This window comes from Myotis davidii, unplaced genomic scaffold, assembly GCF_000327345.1.
Source record: "Myotis davidii unplaced genomic scaffold, ASM32734v1 scaffold805, whole genome shotgun sequence".
Taxonomy (NCBI): domain Eukaryota; kingdom Metazoa; phylum Chordata; class Mammalia; order Chiroptera; family Vespertilionidae; genus Myotis; species Myotis davidii.
In genome coordinates, this window is record NW_006296430.1 from 59,823 (window position 1) to 65,154 (window position 5,332).

Genomic DNA, 5,332 nt, shown 5'->3' on the forward strand with positions numbered 1-5,332 from the left:
CCAAAAATAAAATTGCAAAAGCAAAAGACAAAGAGAGAATCTTAAAAGCAGCAAGAGAAAGAAACTCAGTTACCTACAAGGGAGTACCCATACGTCTGTCAGCTGATTTCTCAACAGAAACTTTGCAGGCCAGAAGGGAGTGGCAAGAAATATTCTAAGTGATGAATACCAAGAACCTACAACCAAGATTACTTTATCCAGCAAAGCTATCATTCAGAACTGAAGGTCAGATAAAGAGCTTCACAGATAAGGAAAAGCTAAAGGAGTTCATCACCAACAAACCAGTATTATATGAAATGCTGAAAGGTATCCTTTAAGAAGAGGAAGAAGAAAAGGTAAAGATACAAATTATGAACAACAAACATGCATCTATCAACAAGTGAATCTAAGAATCAAGTGACTAAATAATCTGGTGATCATAATAGAATCAGGGACATAGAAAGGGGAAAAAAAAAGAATATATCACTAGTTAAGTGGGGAAAATTGAAATGCTGATGTGATACACATCACTAAAGTTTAAATTAAATGAAGTTTAGTGTTAATGTGCTAATTTTTTTACTTGCCACTACTTTATCACATCTTTAGTAGTAGTAAAATTCTAAGTGAATTTGTGAAACTTCTGTGAAAGAGATTTTCAGGTACAAGAGTTGAGAAGTGCTGTGTTATGTTATTAAACTGACAGTGAGCCTTATGTGGCACTCACCGAAGAATCAGGCAAGATTTGTCCCTCAGGAAAATATCTGGAAAAGCCTGGAAATATTTTTTGGTTATCATAACTAGGGAGAGTCCTCCTGGCATCTACTGAGTAGAGGTCAGGAAAGCTGGTCAACTCCATACAATTGAAAGGACAACCCTCCACAAAAAAGAACTATGTGACCAAAAATGTCAACAGTGCTAGGGGGTTAAAAAACTGCTCTACTATGATGATGTGGTGAGTCTGCATTTAGAGCCATGGATCAGAGTAAAGAGCATGTGTGGATGGAGGATAAAAGTGAGGCCACAGGGGGTTTACTTTCGCCTTGAAGGAGAGGATTGCAGAAGGAAAAGCATAAAGATGATGGATCAGCACAGTAAAGTAATGGGCACAATCATGTACAGCCTAAACAGGGGTGAAGAGGATCTAATGGGCTGTATGGTCACTATTTCTTTACACAGCATATGACTCAACATAAACTAATGTGGTCTACAAAGAAATGTGTAAAATTCGTCAATTTTCATATATGATCTTTGCTGAAAGCAAGGCCCACTCTCCCATCCCCCACTGCATAACTGTGCAGGCTCCCACCCTGGCTGGTTTGGTTCATTGGTTAGAGCGTCACCACAGACCAAAGGGTCGCGGGTTCAATCTCAGATCAAGGGCAGGTACCTGGGTTGCAGGTTGGATACGCCCTCCAGTAGGCAATCAATGGATGTGTCTCTCTCACATCAATGTTTCTCTTTCTCTCAATCTCTCTCTCTCTCTCCTCCCTCCCTTCCACTCTCTAAAATCAATGGAAAAAAATATCCTCTGGTGAGGATTAACAACAACAAAAATCATCACCTTCTCTGCAAATGACTCTGGGAAGGCGGTGGGTGCAGAGGAAAGAGCATTAATTCGGATTCTTCCCCAGATTTCTGGTCACCTAGGGAGAACCCTCCTCCAACTACCCTACGAAGTACCCGCTGTTCACTTCCTTCCCGTCTTCGTTACGGGATTTGCCCACCGCCTAAAGCTGTACTCACGTATTTTAAACTAAGATATAGATACAACTTGTGTCCTGTGAAATATGATCATGAATGTCCAGTCCTGTCCTGTCCTCTGCACTCCGTTTAACCACGGCGTCTACCGACCTCCCGTCATCGCTGCGCAACTTCCCCACGCCTCCCGGCCCCTCTGGCCCGCACAACCCTCTACGGCACAGACTTCGCAGGTCGCCGTCCACTAACTGCCCAGCCGCCCAAACCGCACCCGGAAACCGGGAGAGTCCACTCACCGCCACGCACGCACAGTAACCCAGAGGGGAGGAGTGGGCGGGGCCGGCCGAGTGGCGCTCGCGCCTGCGCACACCCCCTGGCCCAAGGTAGCGCGTCAGTTCCGGTGCTAGCAGTGCGCAGGCGCCGACTCTGGGAAAGCTCCGTTCCCTCCATGAAAGGTGGCAATCCAATGAAAACTTAAGGTTTTTCAAGCGAAATACAGGGAACCTGTTTGTTCTTGGGGAGATGTACATTTCACAAACATCTATCAGGGAGGGCTTCGTTGGTCTGTCTACTCAATCTTCTAATAGAAAAATCAAGACATGAGAGGCCTTATAATGTTGATAGGATTAGAAAAACTTTAGAGTCTCCACTGTAATCAATTTCCTTCCCAAACTCATCGTGGTTACTAGGTCCAGCCATGCGCATTTTCCACTGGGGGTGACAGCGAAAGCAACGTCCAGTCAGTGACCAAACGAGATAGAAGCTGTTTTCAGGGTGAAATAAGGTTAGCTACTGATCTGGCGAGTAATCTATCAGGCAGTAACATTTCTCTATGGAAATAATTCCATATGTGGGAGACTTGCCGTGAACCTCCCAGAACCTTCCTTATTGAGGGCATTCCTTCAGTATAAAAACCTCCAGCAAAGTACTTGTTAAACCTGGCAGCATCAAATCATAAGTGACATATGTACTTATTTTCCATTTAAGAAGGCATTCAACCTGTATTATGTTCCTACCTACTTTTCCTTCATTTTTTTTTTAACCAACTTTATTATCGTGCTGTTTTATATATTCTGCAGAATCACCTTAAGTCGTTTTTGGCATAAGTTAAGGATATAAATAAAAGACTCAGCTGTCAAATAACAGTATATAAAACCGGTTTACAACTTGGGAAATACCATAATTTCAATTATAAATACCATTTCCTGGTCTATGGCAACCCATGCTTTACTTTTTTTCCCCCATGCTTTACTTTTTTTTAAAAAAATTTTTTTTACATTGATTTCAGAGAGGGAGAGGGATAGAGAGATAGAAACATCAATGATGAGAAAATCATTGATCGGCTGCCTCCTGCACACCTCCTACTGGGCATCGGGTCCACAACCCAGGCATGTGCCCTTGGCCAGAATCAAACCTGGGACCCTTCAGTCCGCAGGCCGACGTTCTATCCACTGAGCCAAACCAGCTAGGGCTCTACTTTTGACTTCGATGGCTTTTAAGTGATGACAAGTCAATTACACCAAGTGTTTCAAAATCAGGTGTAACTCAGCAAAAGAGCAGGAAAGAAAATACATAGAACAACCCAAAATTCAATAACATGAACCAAGAACCAACTTTATGGCAATATATTTTTTTAACAGGTGTAGCGTTCCATACATTGGAGACTGTCTTGGCCTATAATTTAAAAACCATGTTAAAGCAATTTTTGGTTTGAAATAGATTTTAAACTTTAAGTTTCAATTGTTTTCATAGCATATGAATGCAATAGTTACCTTCAGGTAGTGTGTTTTATGATGCTTTTTATCATTAAAGTGACCAGGAAGTCAAGAAGTTCAATTATACCTCCACCACCAGTGCTGATTACTTAGCCAGCCTGTTCACAGTAACACAGGAAGATGAATTTTCCTGGTGAAACATTTGCACTGTAATTTAATGGTTTTTACAAATCATAAAAAATTTAAAATATCAAAGGCAATTTGATTCTCATTGAAGTAAAGGCAAAATTGCTTAAGTTAAACTGGACTTGAAAAGATGCTTTCAAATCTGTTTTGATTCAGGAATTATTCTGTTTGTGAATTTATGAGTGATTTCTGTCCATCATGCTACTCTTCAGAAAAGGTGCATAAAAGAAATGAAGATTACTCTGTAAAGATCTAAGATGAAGCCAGACTCAATTTTCATTTTTAAAAAACAGAAACCCACATCTGAAACCTGTATATTCATGTTGACCAATGTCACTCCAATTAATTTAATTTTAAAAAGTACTAATTACCTATAATTACAAGGACAGATTCATGTGTTTTTCTTCCATTCTTCAAGTGTTTTGTCACCAAATTACCCAAATTAACCTAAGTTGCAAAGGGTGTTCCCGTATTCTAGACCCATTGATGTTTGGATAAGACATAAATTGAGGAAATCTGATTGAGACCTTCTAGGGCAGTGTAGTAAAGCTCTTAACTTCACACAAGATATAAACTTGTTTTACTTCTCTACTTTATTTGACTTATAGTGATTCATGAAACTGCCTTTGGAAATCACTGTTAGGGTTTTTGTAGTTGTTGTAGGATTGATATGAGCGTATTCAGCAGAAATACCCTTAAGTAGATCAATTTTCTTGTTTAAAAAAGAAAATACAGCGAACTCTCTCAAAATACCACCATAGTGGCTGTGGCAGGGGCTATACAGTCATATTGTATGTGAAGACATCACAGTATTTAAAAATTAATGACAATCAGTTATTAAACTGTGTAAAGACACACTCATCTAATGGAACAAACTGTGTTCTTAGAATTTTTAAATATAACAGAATTTATTGAGTATCTACTATTATGTTTTCTCAGCGTGTTTAAAAATTTTCCTTTGGAAGAATACCTTACATGAAAAGAATTCAATAGGGAAATGATTTATGTGCTAGAAGTTAGACAGTACATTGTCATTAAGGCTGTATGGAATGTCCCAGCAGGTTTTCTCATAAATTTCAAATACGCCCTTTACTTCCACTTAGTTTTAAAAGAAAGTAAAACTGAACAACCATTTGAGATTACAAAGAATTTACACTGACCCAATCTAAGATCCAATATTTACAAAATAAACAAATGATGCATAATCAACACACCAAGGCATCATTTGTAAGCCAGTCAATATAAACCAACTGTATTTTTAGAGAGCACAATTACTTTAAAGATGTCTTTTAAAAGACAATACCAAATTTTTATATTTGGGACCTTTAAAATCATCTATGGCTCGCAAATACCAGGTGACTATTAGCCTGTGATCCAGGTCCTGCCCTTAATAATTAAAGAGGGAAACGAAAATTCAATACAACTCTGCTTAGTCCTCTTAAACCTAAATTTTCTACATCCACTCTTGGAGTAAAATCAAATCTCAATACAACCTAAGAAATAGCATTATGAATCAATTAATATTCAAAGCAAAATCAAGTTTAAAATATTTTTTCAAAATACATTTTCTTTTTAAAAATATTAACTTTTCACCCTATTTAGCTCAGTGGTTAGAGTATCAGCCCACAGACTGAATGAAGGGTCTTGGGTTTGGTTCCTGGTCATAGGACAAGTACCTTGGTCGCAGATTCGATCTCTGCCCCACTCAGAGTGCTTTTGGTAGACAACCAATCAATGTCTCTCTCTCTCTCTCT

The 5,332-nt window shown here is 39.0% G+C and overlaps 1 protein-coding gene across 3 annotated transcripts in view; it reads right to left on the minus strand.

Moving 5' to 3' along the window:
* EEF1AKMT1 (eukaryotic translation elongation factor 1 alpha lysine methyltransferase 1) overlaps positions 1-2,046 on the minus strand; it is a 40,436-nt gene extending 38,390 nt beyond the window's left edge. For 2 of the 3 annotated variants that reach the window (XM_006771795.2, XM_015569148.1), the window contains exon 1: positions 1,974-2,046. The gene's annotated coding sequence lies outside the window, so the exon portion shown is untranslated. Of the gene's footprint in view, positions 1-1,722; positions 1,942-1,973 lie in introns of those variants that run through there. The other variant, XM_006771796.2, reaches the window with a different exon arrangement.
* Between the last annotated feature and the right edge of the window lie 3,286 nt (positions 2,047-5,332).